The sequence below is a fragment of the Zootermopsis nevadensis genome, unplaced genomic scaffold (genome assembly GCF_977971745.1).
Source record: "Zootermopsis nevadensis isolate Lab colony 2312 unplaced genomic scaffold, Znev_1.0 Znev_ptg000007l, whole genome shotgun sequence".
In the NCBI taxonomy this organism is placed as follows: domain Eukaryota; kingdom Metazoa; phylum Arthropoda; class Insecta; order Blattodea; family Termopsidae; genus Zootermopsis; species Zootermopsis nevadensis.
The window spans coordinates 3,136,782-3,154,316 of record NW_028259139.1 but is presented as its reverse complement, the minus strand read 5'-3'; the positions used below and the strand labels follow the sequence as shown (position 1 = coordinate 3,154,316).

Below are 17,535 nucleotides of genomic sequence, written 5' to 3'. Positions count from 1 at the left end.
AGAGTATGAAGATTTCTGTCTTCTGGGTTGTTGCGCTGTGTAGTCTGGTCGATGTTTACCAACGTTTCAGAGGTCATACTGCCTCCGTCATCAGGGCGATGAAGATTTCTGTCTTCTGGGTTGTTGCGCTGTGTAGTCTGGTCGATGTTTACCAACGTTTCGGAGGTCATACTGCCTCCATCATCAGGGCGATGAGTATGAAGATTTCTGTCTTCTGGGTTGTTGCGCTGTGTAGTCTGGTCGATGTTTACCAACGTTTCAGAGGTCATACTGCCTCCGTCATCAGAGTATGAAGATTTCTGTCTTCTGGGTTGTTGCGCTGTGTAGTCTGGTCGATGTTAACCAACGTTTCAGAGGTCATACTGCCTCCATCATCAGGGCGATGAGTATGAAGATTTCTGTCTTCTGGGTTGTTGCGCTGTGTAGTCTGGTCGATGTTTACCAACGTTTCAGAGGTCATACTGCCTCCGTCATCAGAGTATGAAGATTTCTGTCTTCTGGGTTGTTGCGCTGTGTAGTCTGGTCGATGTTAACCAACGTTTCAGAGGTCATACTGCCTCCATCATCAGGTCGATGAGTATGAAGATTTCTGTCTTCTGGGTTGTTGCGCTGTGTAGTATGGTCGATGTTAACCAACGTTTCAGAGGTCATACTGCCTCCGTCATTAGGGCGATTCATCAACCCAGAAGACAGAAATCTTCATCCTCACCGCTCTGAAAACCTCAAATCTTACACATGAAAGAATTTCTCCGCGATTACTAATAAACTTTCCTTTATATTTATGCATTTTACTTGAAATTGCACCTTATTAAAGTGATCTGTTTTTCTGATATTTAAGCTGTTTTAGCAGTTTCCATTTTCTGAACACAGCGACCGACAGCAGACTTCATTCTCGTTTTTACATTAGCACAGATAGAGACTGCCGTGTCTCCGAAACGCCGATAAACAACGTGCAATAAGACTTTGTCATCATCCGAGTTAGTTCGTAGATCTCGGCAAACGAACTTGAAAGCTTAAACATCGTGAGATTTTAAACGGTTTGTCGCTTTTATCTGATGAATGCACAGACTGTACTCGACGTCACCCACACATTGGAGCCCTCCATGCCTAAAGGCGCACAGCATTTCTATTAAAATATTCGTGGAACACCGTAGTTGTCATGAAGAAAACGCATAGCTTTAGTTTATTATGGTAATAATATAAATCAAATCAAATATTTTAAAAGTCAGGGTCTAGAGGATAAGAATAGAACATGAGCACTCCGTTTTCCTTTTTAGTAATGTCGATATACGAGAAAACACGGTGGATAATAAACCAGGTCGCGAGGAGTTGTGCTCAGAATAGCAATGTTTGATCGTAAATCAGTCCTCGTTTTTCGACACGCGTCTGTCTGTGACATAGATTAAAGAGTTCGAAGTGGGCATTTGTTAAGGGAAATATTCCGATAAATATTGCAAGGAATGTACCATCCATAATCTGTTTAACTGAGAACTATCCTCAGGCCGAGTCGTTTAAAGCATTGTACACGTGTGTGTGAGTGTTTAACATTCACTAACACTGCATTTCGTCCATTGAGTACATTTATGGATTTCATTTGATTCTCGTATTAAACAGTCATCATTTCCCTGAACAGCATTAACCCTTTGGTATTTGTAAAAGAGATGCATTTTTTGTTAAAATTTTATTCAGATGATCTTCAGGCTTAAAATGTTCTGAACTTTCTTTTTGACGTAAGGAGTATGACTTGTCTTAATTTAATAATTCAATTGTTTGAATGTATCTTGGAGACAAAGATTAGCGCTCTGTATTCTAGCAAAGACTTATCGACGCTTCAGAGGTCCTTGTTGCGACCCCTGAAACGTTTGTAAAACTTCTACCAGACTGCACGGCGCAACAACCCAGAAGACAGAAATCTTCATACTCATCGCCCTGATGACGGAGGCAGTATGACCTCTGAAACGTCGGTAAACATCGACCAGACTACACGGCGCAACAACCCAGAAGACAGAAATCTTCATACTCATCGCCCTGATGACGGAGGCAGTATGACCTCTGAAACGTCGGTAAACATCGACCAGACTACACGGCGCAACAACCCAGAAGACAGAAATCTTCATACTCATCGCCCTGATGACGGAGGCAGTATGACCTCTGAAACGTTTGTAAACATCGACCAGACTACACGGCGCAACAACCCAGAAGACAGAAATCTTCATACTCATCGCCCTGATGATGGAGGCAGTATGACCTCTGAAACGTTGGTAAACATCGACCGGACTACACAGCGCAACAACCCAGAAGACAGAAATCTTCATACTCATCGCCCTGATGATGGAGGCAGTATGACCTCTGAAACGTTGGTAAACATCGACCAGACTACACAGCGCAACAACCCAGAAGACAGAAATCTTCATACTCATCGCCCTGATGATGGAGGCAGTATGACCTCTGAAACGTTGGTAAACATCGACCAGACTACACAGCGCAACAACCCAGAAGACAGAAATCTTCATACTCATCGCCCTGATGACGGAGGCAGTATGACCTCTGAAACTTTGGTTAACATCGACCAGACTACATAGCGCAACAACCCAGAAGACAGAAATCTTCATACTCATCGTCCTGATGATGGAGGCAGTATGACCTCTGAAACGTCGGTAAACTTCTACCAGGCTACACGGAGGGACAACCCAGAAGACAATTTAAAACGGCTTATACCTGTGAGAAATCCGAACACAATTATAATGGAACAACAGAAAGGAAAGTTTACTTGAAAAAGACAGTTTGATGACGATGCCAAATTAATGAGCACGTTTTCAGATCACATAATTCCTTGTTACATAAAATAAATATTACAGTCTACGCTAGAGAACGCGCGATGCTACCAAACAGTTGGGTAATCTTCTTGATGGGGGCCGCGCGTACTCAACGGAAACAGAGAGAGAGAGAGATAAGCACAGACGATTACATTTCCCATCACAGGTCGTGCGACCGTGACTTGTCCATCATATCCGATCTTCGTGCGCGGGCGCCGAAGTTCGTACCCAGGGCTTTCCAATAAATTCTAGATATTTTCTTTTTATAGACGACGGTTGATTCAAAGCCTTCAACTTCCACACCTTAACTTTCTTCAATAAATTATTAAAATATTAAATATTTTTTTAAATATAATTTTGTACATATCTTCATAAAAATGTATCTCTTTGATGGATTATTATTTGAAATAGTCAAAATTTTTGTTATTATTTACCCAAAAAAAGAAGTTTAATGCTAAGTTATATGATTTTTAAGACAATAGACTGACTAATTAAACGATTTGTGAATTTAAACTCGTTCGTGTGTATTGGTCATTCGTAAGTGTAAATTCGTCACATAAGTTTGATCCAAAATTAGGAAGTATAAAGTGATATATCGTACACACCATGCAGAAGGCCCAGTGCTTAACACTTCTTTAAGTCTGTGCAAAAGGAAGTTGGCATTACGGCGCAGGGCGTGTCCTTGTACGGGTTTGTGCCCTGCCCATCCGATCCTCCTCTGTTTGGTCGCCCGAGTAATACCAGTACTTATAATGTTAACCAGTATTACACTGGGCTGAGCCATAATTCCGTCATTGCTAGAATTCTTACACAGCAAACTCGCATAAAAAATTAGTTTCATTCTGTTTTGGGGTCTCGGGTTCAATTCCCGGTGGTGCTCAAATTTATAACTTGTGTTGGGCAAGGCCGTGGTCTAGGCAACACGGAGTTTTCCTCCGTGGCATCCCAACAATTACTCCATTCACACACAGAAGAAGGCAATGGCAAACCACTTCTGGATCATCTGCCAAGAACGTATATGAACAGGTCCCAGTCCGAGAAAAGGATGGAAGGATCCTGTTCATATGGACCTGTCGTCAGACAGAACACTACAAATAAAAAAAATATGTTCTATACCAACGAATGTTTCATTACAATACATTACATTACTCGGAATTGTTGTTACCTATAAAACATTTCTTTACATTACATTCATCTACCACAGACCCATCTTAAGCGTAACTAATTCAAGTTAAATAAGCAAAGTCTTAATCAAAATTATCTCAATTGTAAAGGATGTATAAAGGAAATATTTAGAATAAAGCCAATATATAAACTTCCTTTCCGTATAGACGTATTTACGTAAAATTCTCCGGAACCGTGGTTCCGCTATCAACTTTTTTACTATGATCCGTTTTCTTAAGGAATTTAAGCAGGTTTTTAATGGAAATGATGCGTTATAGTTGAACAGCGTGGCCCGACATTGAAATTCCTTGAGAAATTTTCAGTATTTTAGACATTGAATATGGCTGTCTTCTGAATTGTTGCACCATTATCAGGGCTGTCATGGAGTGGACAGTAAGTCTGAAACGTCGGTAAATGTCTACAAGACTGCACGGAGCAACATCGCAGATTCTCATATTCGCCAGAATTATAATATGCAATCTCACAGGCAGCCATTGTTTTTGATTATGATAAATAAACATGGCGTACATTTTTCTGAGTCGTGCGGACCATCATTCTTTATTTGTTTTTGTTTTTCTTGACTCTCCATTGTGCGGTCCAGTGATACGTTTGTGTCAGAGGAACATAGCAGGCAGCCAACATTCCTTCCGCTGGCCAATATTATGAGCTACAACTGTACACCCCTGCTTTTAATATTGTTCCAATGTTTAACATAATGGTTCGGAGTGGTAGTTAACACGAAATGAGTCTGTAGTGTGGTTTTATTTGAGGTGTTAGGTACCACGAATCCCACAGCAAAGATTATCGCTCCTTCCTTCTGCGCTCTTCACCGAGCATGCGCGGTGTTCAGTCTTCAGTGTGAGCGTTACGATTTCATTCAAAACGACACCGAATGCCAGGCACGACGCAATGAGAATTACCAGCAGAGTCTGCTCCTGATGACTATACGGCTGTACAGACTAGGGAACAAGGGTAACTCAGTTAAGAGTCGTGTCTGACTACGGACTGGGGTTTGATCCCCTCAAACGCCTCCATGAGGTGATATCACTGTCTCGAATCGCCCTTATGGCATGGATAACTTGTTTGTCCAGATTTTTATGTTGCTAGAGAATGTCTGATCCCCATCCGATGAGCATTGAATCTTTTATTATTTAATTTAGAAATTCTTTGCTATAGAGAAAGTCTAAAACAATACTTGAACTGGATTGTAGAATGAAATAAATTATTTCAGTGATAGATTTACGAACTTCTGAACAGTATTGGTTTCTGCGAAACAATTATTTATATATTAAATCTTGTCCGTCTAATCACAATAAATTCTTATTAAATATTAAAATATTACAATAATTAACATTTAAAATATTAAATGATGTTCTTTATCGAAATATTCGATTTACATTAGACCATCATTTTTCATGTTTCACGACATGTTTCAGTTCCTAAAAGAACCATCCTCAGGTGTATATAATTATATAAAGCTTCAAAACGATAAATAATTCAAATACAATTTTCATACATTATGCTAGCGTACATTTTTTTATCAGATTTTTACCAGATATCAAACGATGTTTTTTTTCAGATTTTTATTCCATTTTTATAACATACTCGATGTTGTTCTGTATATATACATCATGCCCAATGTGACTTTAGTGTGGGTGAACGTTTTGTGTTTTGTATCAGTCAGAAATGTTGTAGAGGAGTTACATCTGTCTGGAAGTATTGCCGTGTTTTGACTGAACTGTGTTCGTTGTGGATTGCTTTACCATCTTACAATTATTTATGTTGGAAAGTATTAAAACTACGTGATTAGTTAATTTTTCACATTATTTTACTGTGTAAATAGAGGGAAATCGTATGGCTCTGCCTAGTTTAAAATTAAATGACATAAACTTTGTTTTATAAACGGAATGGTAGATAGAATCTCCCTCTTCATTTCCTTGGCTGTATGTGGCAACGCTCTGAATTAGTTTCCTAAATCATATTTAGACAGGAAATAGGACTTATTTGGCCTGTAAGGAAATTCAGGCGATTGTGGGAAATTTCTCCCTTCACAGGATAGAAAAAATACCGGACTGTTTTCATGTCCCGAGTGGATTTGGAATTTTCGATACAAAATTTCGTGTTGTCTAATTGCCTTATACCATTCACCGACACTTTGATCGGATGATAATTACAGGAGACAGTTCTGTGTTTTTTTGGTTCCCAATTATTTACCCAAAAGACCAAGACTACGTTTCACCCAAAATATAAACTGTTTACTGTCATGTTTGATGATGAATACTCATGAAGTTCACAGAAGTTCAACCTCTCTCAAATTTCTTATGAAATTGTGTCGACTTGTTATGTGCTGTTTGGAGAGAACCCGTCCTGTAGCATGTCTTTTTTTTAAGCAGCCTCCTACAGATAGTCTTGAGTGGATTAAGTTACGAGACTAATTGACTGGCCATCTTGTTCCAGCTAATATTAATTACATATGACGTATTCGATTATGTCCGTATATTACAGCACTCAACTCTACTGTTAGCCAAGTCGTTGTTAATAAACCTACTTACATGTTTAATGTTATTTATTTTTTGACATCTTTATCTTAGCCTTGTCTGTAGAATTATCACTTTTGGTCCTGTACGGTTTACAGATATATAATATTAAATATTTATTCTTTCTCATAACTTCATAACTTGGCCTCCTCTGTTAAAAATATTTACTAAATTCCTATTCGATAAGGCTTTAAGATCCCTTTATGACGAGATTATTAATAAGCGTTATTATTATTTTATTATTTAGTGTTCTGTCTGACGACAGGTCCATATGAACAGGATCCTTCCATCCTTTTCTCGGTCTGGGACCTGTTCATATACGTTCTTGGCAGATGATCCAGAAGTGGTTTTCCATTGCCTTCTTCTGTGTGTGAATGGAGTAATTGTTGGGATGCCACGGAGGAAAACTCCGTGTTGCCTAGACCACGGCCTTGCCCAACACAAGTTATAAACTCGGGCACCGCCGGGAATCGAACCCGGAACCCAGGATTACAAGGCCAGCGTTCTTGGCAAATAGGGTTAATGGAGTTCATGAATTACCGCCAAAAATAGAAAGAACGCGTAGGACAGAACACACGCCTCTTGGGCTGAGAGATGACGGAAAGCGTAGGACGACTTGGAAGGTTCAGTCATTTGTCCTTGAACTCGTAATCCCTGTGTTGACATTGGCCATCTTGAGATGTAAAGCCAGGTACTAGTGTTTCTGAGAAACATACCGCCATGAAATTGCAGAATGTTGCTCCGAAACGTCGGTGTCTACCTACCAGACCACACGGCGTAACAACCCAGAAGACAGCCATCTTCGGACTCACCGCCCGTGAGAACCTAAAATCTCACAGACGTTTTCGTCGCTTCGAATAATTTGCCACCTGATCGTTTACTTCGTTTGCCGATTAAAGTATTAGTTACTGGGTCATTTATTTTGTCAGTCAGAGATTTGGTCAGTTATTGAATAAATCAGTGGATTAATCAGCAAGTTTGATTACCACGCGCACATGAGATGACACGTGTTGGTCTCAGGGATATTTCAGCTAACTAAAACACACACCTTTAAACCCTTTATATTATCTGATGATTCTTCCGTAAACTTTTTGTTTTAATGACTTGTGCTCCTTAAAAAACATTAATCAGTTTCGTCTGTTGAAACCCGAGCGTTCTGTTCGAGAAAATTCGTAAGGGCCCTAAATGTGGGTGTGATCGCGCTATCGGGTTGCTGATGATTTACTGACTGCTTCAGGAGAAGTGAATTGTATGTGGGCCTCGAACACGAGTCATGTGCCGTTTATCTGTCATTGTTCAGTCAGTCACATATTTTATTAACATTGAAATCAGATCCTCCATTTAAATGGCATTCGTCGTCTTGCTTCATCAGATAAAACTAAGATTAAAAAGCGTACATTTGCGAGAACTACACTGACTTTCAAAGTTAATTATTTTCTGAAAATTTCTGTCTTCTGGGTTGTTGCGCTGTGTAGTAGGCAGTATGACCTCTGAAACGTTGGTAAACATCGACAAGACTACACGGCGCAACAACCCAGAAGACAGAAATCTTCATACTCTGATGACGGAGGCAGTATGACCTCTGAAACGTTGGTAAACATCGACCAGACTACACAGCGCAACAACCCAGAAGACAGAAATCTTCATACTCTGATGACGGAGGCAGTATGACCTCTGAAACGTTGGTAAACATCGACCAGACTACACGGCGCAACAACCCAGAAGACAGAAATCTTCATACTCTGATGACGGAGGCAGTATGACCTCTGAAACGTTGGTAAACATCGACCAGACTACACAGCGCAACAACCCAGAAGACAGAAATCTTCATACTCTGATGACGGAGGCAGTATGACCTCTGAAACGTTGGTAAACATCGACCAGACTACACGGCGCAACAACCCAGAAGACAGAAATCTTCATACTCTGATGACGGAGGCAGTATGACCTCTGTAACGTTGGTAAACATCGACCAGACTACACGGCGCAACAACCCAGAAGACAGAAATCTTCATACTCATCGCCCTGATGATGGAGGCAGTATGACCTCTGAAACGTTGGTAAACATCGACCAGACTACACGGCACAACAACCCAGAAGACAGAAATCTTCATACTCTGATGACGGAGGCAGTATGACCTCTGAAACGTTGGTAAACATCGACCAGACTACACGGCGCAACAACCCAGAAGACAGAAATCTTCATACTCTGATGACGGAGGCAGTATGACCTCTGAAACGTTGGTAAACATCGACCAGACTACACGGCGCAACAACCCAGAAGACAGAAATCTTCATACTCTGATGACGGAGGCAGTATGACCTCTGAAACGTTGGTAAACATCGACCAGACTACACGGCGCAACAACCCAGAAGACGGAAATCTTCTCACTCGCCGCTGTGAAAACCTCAAATCTTACATAGTTATATTTTGCATCGTTATTACTACTACAGAATTGTAATGGAGACTTTAGAATATTTTATTTCTGTTTTGCATTTTTCCCAGGTGTTGATATTAAGTTCTTACGCTCGCACGTAGTCAACAGCAGAGATACGGATACTTATATTTACAGCCTGTTAGATCGTACAGGTTTTCCTATTCAACCAGTCACTGTAAATGCAATTGAAGCTCCTTCATAATCTGCCATGCGCCTCAGCACCGCTTTGTACCTGTACGATATTTTTAAATAATGTTAAAAAAAAGTGTGGTTATGTAACGCTTCTAAATCCACATCACAGCATAGAACAGTAATTTCCTTGTTCAAAAATGCTTGTAATTCAGACGGGATTAGTCAGTCTACTCGAGATACACATCCAAGTAAAAGGAAGACATCACAGCTGAGACAGAAATAAAGCTCTGTGCACACTTCCGAAGGTCGGCGGCCCCTTGTACACCTGTGGTGATTCGTTCAGACAATCGCAGCTATTGTGTGTTGCTAAAACGATCAGTAGACTCTCAACTGGCTCCTGAATTGTGTCGGGGGTAAACACTGGGTGAAGGAGTTACGATACTCCGGTGGAAAGACACAAGAATACAGAGAATGCAGGAAGATTAAGTTAAACAATTTAGGTAGACATAAAAGACAGAATACAACGGCGGAAAAAGGGGGGAAGACATTTAAAAGCGTAGCCACGCGACGTAAAAACGAGTAGAGGAGTTCGTAACAGCGGCAAGTGATGTCAGTTTACGAATTTTAGCAAAGGGATAACTGAAAATGTAAACGCAGCGCTGGAAAATAGTTCCACTTAATTTTGAGCGATGTCGTGGGATGAAGGCGCTCGTATTATTCGTATTTCGTGTATAGATATTAGATCGATGTAGACAGACCCTAGTCAGTGGCGGCTTGCATTTTTTTAGAGGGTATGAAGTCACTTAATGTATTCTGGGCTGTTAATTTTCTATAATATCGATCGATACAAGAGATTTTATGCAAATATTGCATGAGCTGTAACGTGAATTTTATGGATTTCTACAATTTTGTGACATTTCAGGGTTTCGCGGTTCTGATATGAATATGGTCGTCTTCTGGGTTGTTGCTTCGTGTAGTCTGGTAGACGTTTTAAGTGGCATTTGTGCTTCCATCATCAGGGCGATGAGTGCCTTAGGCCTGGGTCTGAATCAGGTTGAGACAAGGGTACCAACAGCAGAATCCAGCTTACGAAACGTTATAATTTTATAACTTACGCGACGGATAAAGTCAAGAAAAACAATTTTACGTATTTTAACGCAGTGTCATCAGAAAAATTCAAGCTTGTACTCAGAAATTGTTCCCTGTACTTCCTCGATTCCGATCCTTTTAATAGTAGATCTCTCTCTCTCTCTCTCTTCCTATACGTAATCTTCCTTTAAGTACAGAAGAGTGAAGCTAAGTGCAGAACTGCCAGACGAGCTGAAGATCTTCAACCCTGTCGAGTCGCAAAAATATCCTGGCCATCACAACTCATCAAATTGTTTTGTACTTAGGACGTCCTCTGCCACACCTCTGTCGGGATGAAACACGTGGCAAACTAAACTCAAGTCATCATGTGTATTTCTGCCGGATAAGCGGAACTAGTTAGGAGGTGTATGCATGGCCATAAAATTGTGGCCCAATCGCTTTATTTTATAACTTCCCATGTTCTCTGAGTGTTGAGGAGCAAGGATTTCGTAAACGAAATTTTGTCAAAATTAGTCCGACGAGGTAACACAGCACAGAAATCTATTGTTTGTCTTCGATACCGCGAGACGCGGAAAGTATCAGGCCAATGACTGTTTCGTTTTCTTTGCAACTTTTGTAACTGGTCGTCTGTCGGAACTACGAGGTGCGATCGGAAAGTTTCTAGACTGCGCCTATAAAAACCCGTACACTTATCTCAGGTATTAAATTCATCCATCACCCTCGAAGTAGTTCCCCTGGGAGTGAACACAACGATCCCAGCGCCGCTGCCAAGCCTGGAAGCATCCCTGGAAATCTTTCTTTGTCAGCCTGTCAAGCACCATCTGCGATTCTGCCTGAATCTCTTCTATCGTCTCAAATCTCCTTCCCTTTAGCTGAATTTTCATCTTTGGGAAGAGGAAGAAGTCACACGGAGCTTAGAAAGGAAGTTGGGGTCGGTTCTTGCAAGATCTTTGAGCTCCTGACAAACGAGAAGTCCAGTCGATTCTGCTTCTGGTCCTCAGACAGGATGCGTCGCATGTGGAGTTCTTCCTTTAGAATCAGCTGACAGGTCCCATAGCCTATCCCAACAATGTCGCACAAGTCGTTGATGGTACGACGTCGATCTTTGTGAATGGCCTGCCGAATCTTCGTAACATTTTCGGGCGTTGTGCTCGAAGATGGTCGTCCAGAACTCTCGTCATCATCGACAGAGGTTCGGCCATTTTTAAAACGTGAATGCCACACAAAAGTTTGTGCACGACCCATTGCGGACTCCCCAAATGCTTGCTTTAGCATTTCATAGGTTTCCGTAGCCGTTTTGGCGAGTCTTTGGCAAAATTTGATGCACACGCCATTCCGAAATCGCAGGAGGGTCGGTGTAATGCACTACCAAAACGCCCGTAACTAAGAAACAAATGCTAATTCGATGATGCCGGCTGGCACACTGATTCACTATGAATGTAGGCCGCACCCCCTAGCGGCAGAAGCTCGTACTACATCCGGTTCGCCCTCTATTGACACAGTCTTGAAACTTTCCGATCGCACCTCGTAAAATGCCTCGATTTCGTGTTAATTATCGTGATTACAACAGCCTGCTACTGAGCTCTGTCATGAGTCACTTCAACCTAATCCCTCCTCCAATACATCGGTCTTCTAATTGGTCTCATCCCTTCAGGATTTTTCTTAGTGAAATATTCTACCCGTAGAGCATCCGTGCGTTCTACATGACCACACAATCCTCATGTATTTAACCACTTTCATTTCCTTGTCTTTCCTGTGAGATTTCAATAACTGTAACGATGACTGTCTTCCGGGATGTTGCGCCGTGTAGTATGGCAGACGTTTACCGACGTTTCAGAGGTGCTTGCTGCCTCCATCATCAGACGTATTGCCTTAAATGACATTAATGCTTTTCCGAATGTAATAAATGGGGCAGTATCATACAATTAGACTTACGTAACTCATTTACTTAAGGTTATGTGATTTTAGTTGTTATATATTTGAAGAAACAAATCTTATGTGCCGTGCTAAAGGACGGGGAAGGTCTTGGACCTCTTGAACACTGAGATCATGGGTCCGAATCCCGCTTGCGGCGTGGATAGAATAATGCCCACGTGTAAGTACGACTTACTATACACATGGTATCAGGCCTGAACGAGGACTAGAATTTCCGAAAAATTTTAATCTAAATCCGTTCAAAAATTTCGAAAGATACGCGTTTGTTAAGTCTTTGAAAATTGTATTGGTTCCGTAAAAGATCCGAACTAAAAATCTTTCTAATCACTTATTTACAAAATTCACACGCCAAAAACTGTATATGATCTTAAAATTGTTCGTTATCAGAACTTTTTTCCTTCGTCTGTTCTTTTAAAATCACGACGTTTCGGAGGCTGGTTCTGTCTCCGTCTTCAGGTGAGAGGTACCTACTCTGTTGGGTACCTTAAACAGAGCTAGTCTCTGTCATTGGACAATGTAAATCGTGCAATTATTTCAACTTATCCACCCAAGTACGGGTTCTGTCAGTAGGTTATAATACTTAAATGATAAAATAAAAATTATAAGACGGAGACAGAACCAGCTTCCGAAACGTCGTGATTTTAAAAGAACAGACGATGGAAGAAGTCCTGATAACGGACAATTTTAAGTTTAAACTACCGTCGTAAAAACCCTTTAGAATTGAATTACTCGCTTTAAAGTGATAATGGTTTCCATGGATTGCACTACATTTTTGTGTTGACAAAATTTCTGTACATCTAGTAAATATTTTATTTAAAAAAAATCTAAATTTCACGTCACTTTTAAAACATATTTCTTCGAGTGTACAGTAGCTACATATTTCTAAGCGTATTATAACAGTATAAAGACATAAAACTATCATCAAATGACAACCAGAGCGACCTCGTGTCAAGATCCATGTTTCGCTTCTTTCAACCTGGAACCACGTGCAAGCGACCACATGCTTGACACTTGTTCATTCATTGTACTAATATTACGTCTGACATCGTCCGTTGACTGAGATGTGATATTTGGGTGTTGGCCCTGCTCCTGTCTTCAGATGATTTATCTTTAGCCAACTCCCATTTTTATGTGACTGATTCTCTAAAGGTCTGGTTACTAACAATAGTAGATCCATTATATCAATATTATGTTGGACACCTTCCAGTGACTGAGGTATCGAGAAATAAGTTATCTTCGTTGACTAAATTCCATTTAGAACCACTTGCCTTCCGCCCTATTTAATTTTCATAAATCATGGCGTTTTACAGAACGCTGGGTGTCGCGTTGTATTTCTTCCTGAAGAAGGCAGTTTTCATGGCATGGTGATAGATGTGGTCTGCACAACACGCTTAGAGCAAAATACCTAAGCTCGCTGCTTCTACTCTGAACACTAAACACTGTCTTGTTAGCCTTAGCCGTAGCTTTATGAGGGATTCTAGTTTATGTTAATTTTGTTTGAAGGTGCGAGGTAAAGTTATAACCCGCTGGGCTATCGTAGTTCACGGTCGTCCTACGAGAAATTACGAAACATTGCTTCGTGCTTATGTCTATATGATACCGTCTCATCTGTAAAAGTTAATGGCTAACTATCTGGTCTGTTGTTGAGCAAATGACAAGCATTGTCCAATAAATTTAATTATAACACGAAAATATAATCATACGGAATGCTGGGTAATAATCAAGTGAGAAATTAAACATTTTTCCCTTACTTTATAATTCTACAGCCATTTTAGTCCCCTCAGTCTGTACGAAAGATGCTCAGATGATCAAGAAATTGAAAACCGTTTTAATATTATCCTCCAATTTAAGCTTCGGTCCCTTAAGTTGTGTCTTCTTGACCCAACCGTATCGCCCCCCCTTTATTTGATGACCATAACACTTCCGGAAAATTATTTGGTTTACAGGATAATTGTCCCGATGATGGTGGCAGGTAGATGTTCCGAAACGTCTACCTGATTACACGGCGCAACATCCCAGAGGAGTTATATTCTTATTCACCGCCGTAAGAACATGAAAGCTCACCTTCATTCGAAGGCGCCCCCCCCCCCCCCTCTAGTAAGAGGCAACTTTTCACGCCCATGTATAACAAGACACAAAATTGTAGTTCTAGGTTTCTAATTCTGAGACGGAAAGAAAAATTATTCCACACTGTAAGATGGTAAATTTGTAAGCTATCTTTCTGCACTCCTTGAAATAAATCAGCTTTTAATTTCTAGCGGTTAGAACGCTGGCCTTGTAATCCTGGGGTCTCGGGTTCGATTCCCGGCGGTGCCCGAATTTATAACTTGTGTTGGGCAAGGCCGTGGTCTAGGCAACACGAAGATTTCCTCCGGGGGCTTCCCCGGTTTCTCCGTGGCATCCCATTCACACACAGAAGAAGGCAATGGCAAACCACTTCTGGATCATCTGCCAAGAACGTTTATGAACAGGTCCCAGTCCGAGAAAAGGATGGAAGGATCTTGTTCATGTGGACCTGTCGTCAGACAGAACACTAAATAATAATAAGATGAGGTGGTCTAGCGGTTAGAACGCTGGCCTTGTAATCCTGGGGTCTCGGGTTCGATTCCCGGCGGTGCCCGAATTTATAACTTGTGTTGGGCAAGGCCGTGGTCTAGGCAACACGGAGTTTTCCTCCGGGGGCTTCCCCGGTTTCTCCGTGGCATCCCATTCACGCACAGAAGAAGGCAATGGCAAACCACTTCTGGATCATCTGCCAAGAACGTATATGAACAGGTCCCAGTCCGAGAAAAGGATGGAAGGATCCTGTTCATATGGACCTGTCGTCAGACAGAACACTAAAATAACTGTTCCAAAATATTTGAGACGTTACCGTTCCCCAACCTTTCTAATTCCTTCCCTCTTTTACTTTGTGAACACCCTATAACTAACGTCTTCTTATCTCTCGATTCCATTTTTCCAGTGAATTGTTTTCGTCATCATATTTTCTCCTCTCACATATGTTCATAGCAGCGAAGTTACTTTCTATCCTCTACACAGTATTCTCAACTAACCTTCAGCAGTATTTACGTAAAACCCATGTTAATTCTTATTCACTGTTAACAACAGGATTTCATATGTTGGTTGGGGAAACAATGTCACATGAATTCTTTATGAGATGACACCGTGAATAGAAGCTGAGGGCCCTGGAGATTCTTCCAGCAAGCCAAGTCCCACCCAAGGCCATCCATTATGTTCTGTTTGCCCTCTGTGCTAACGCAACACCTTGTAACAGGCCACAGCATTTTCCCTCTCCACTCGCACTGCACCAATGTCATTGGAATCACACACCTGTAGGTAGCCGTCACCAAATTGCCCGCTTCAAGGCCACGGAAGAACTCCACCCCCCCTTATCGCTCGGTTCTAAATCAACAGCAGAGCGTTGCTAGCTTTACTACGGTGCGAGTTCTGAGCTGTCTTCAATCGCCTGGTTGCAACGTTATTAGCTGTGACCTTGAAACATGCAATTTGATGACAGTTAACGGCATTGAACTGAACAGAAACGATATTATATGAGCCTAATCGCCCCTGTAATTGACTGGTTAAGAGCCGATAGACAGAGCTTAGATTTCCTTCAGGGGGAAAATGATTTTCTTCTATACCACGTTCAAACCGACTGTGGGTCCTGTCCAGTCTTCTACCCACTGGGCTATCTTTCCCCGAGGATAATCGTGCGAGGCATAGAACTGTCCAGTTACTGCCGAGGTTTAAGAATGACCCCCATAGACCTATATCTAAAGGATGTGACTATTAATTAAACAAAGGCGAAACTTTACCTCACACATGCATAACCGTCCAACTCTAACGTGCAACAGCATAAACATACACGAAGAAGACCTTTAAATGTCTTTGTTACCGCCGTAATACTTGTACCGTCTGATCAGATTGTCCATTTGGTAGTACCGAGGTTCTGTCGGTATCATTTAATGATGATGGAGGCAGTATGACCTCTGAAACGTTGGTTAACATCCACCAGACTACACAGCGCAACAACCCAGAAGACAGAAATCTTCATACTCATCGCCCTGATGATGGAGGCAGTATGACTTCCGAAACATTGGTTAACATCCACCAGACTACACAGCGCAACAATCCAGAAGACAGAAATCTTCATACTCATCGCCCTGATGACGGAGGCAGTATGACCTCTGAAACGTTGGTTAACATCGACCAGACTACACAGCGCAACAACCCAGAAGACAGAAATCTTCATACTCATCGCCCTGATGACGGAGGCAGTATGACCTCTGAAACGTTGGTTAACATCTACCAGACTACACAGCGCAACAACCCAGAAGACAGAAATCTTCATCGCCCTGATGATGGAGGCAGTATGACCTCAGAAACATTGGTTAACATCGACCAGACTACACAGCGCAACAACCCAGAAGACAGAAATCTTCATACTCATCGCCCTGATGACGGAGGCAGTATGACCTCTGAAACATTGGTTAACATCGACCAGACTACACAGCGCAACAACCCAGAAGACAGAAATGTTCATAGTCTGATGATGGAGGCAGTATGACCCCTGAAACGTTGGTTAACATCGACCAGACTACACAGCGCAACAACCCAGAAGACAGAAATGTTCATAGTCTGATGATGGAGGCAGTATGACCCCTGAAACGTTGGTTAACATCGATCAGACTACACAGCGCAACAACCCAGAAGACAGAAATGTTTATAGTCTGATGATGGAGGCAGTATGACCCCTGAAACGTTGGTTAACATCGATCAGACTACACAGCGCAACAACCCAGAAGACAGAAATCTTCATAGTCTGATGATGGAGGCAGTATGACCCCTGAAACGTTGGTTAACATCGTCCAGACTACACGGCGCAACAACCCAGAAGACAAAAATCTTCATACTCACCGCTGTGAAAACCTCAGATCTTACAATTAACATCTCGTTTACTTAGGTTATAGACAGTAAACAAGTTTATTCTCTCCTGTTTTCATTATGCATTCAAACCCTTGTCTCGGTCGTCCACGTGGTACGTATTTGCGAAGCAAACTTCAATTGTCGTAATTGAAGGCGTAAGTCCTCATCCCTTGGTTTGACTTTGTACGCAATGTCCAATTGCCTCCACGTGCGCCTCTGGACTTGACTGTCATGCAGGCTTGGTATTTAAATCAATAATTTGAGAAGATGATTTTCTTCTGGGATGTTGCGCCTTGTAGTCTGGTAGACGTTTAATGACGTTCCAGATATGCTTGTTGCCGTCATCATCAGGGCGATGATGAAAGAGTTACATAGAATCTCCGATCGTAGTGAAGACTGGCCCATTTAAATATCTGTTCAGTGAGCACCCAGCAGCTATAAATCCTTCCTCACAAATTTGTAGTATTTCAATCCTCACACTAATTCATTATGTTTTTT

General features: G+C 41.5%; 1 protein-coding gene across 1 annotated transcript in view; it reads left to right on the top strand.

Annotated features, from left to right (window-relative positions):
• The window catches only part of bnl (fibroblast growth factor branchless), a 306,003-nt gene that overhangs the window by 281,093 nt on the left and 7,375 nt on the right, over positions 1 to 17,535 (top strand). The window lies entirely within an intron of this gene.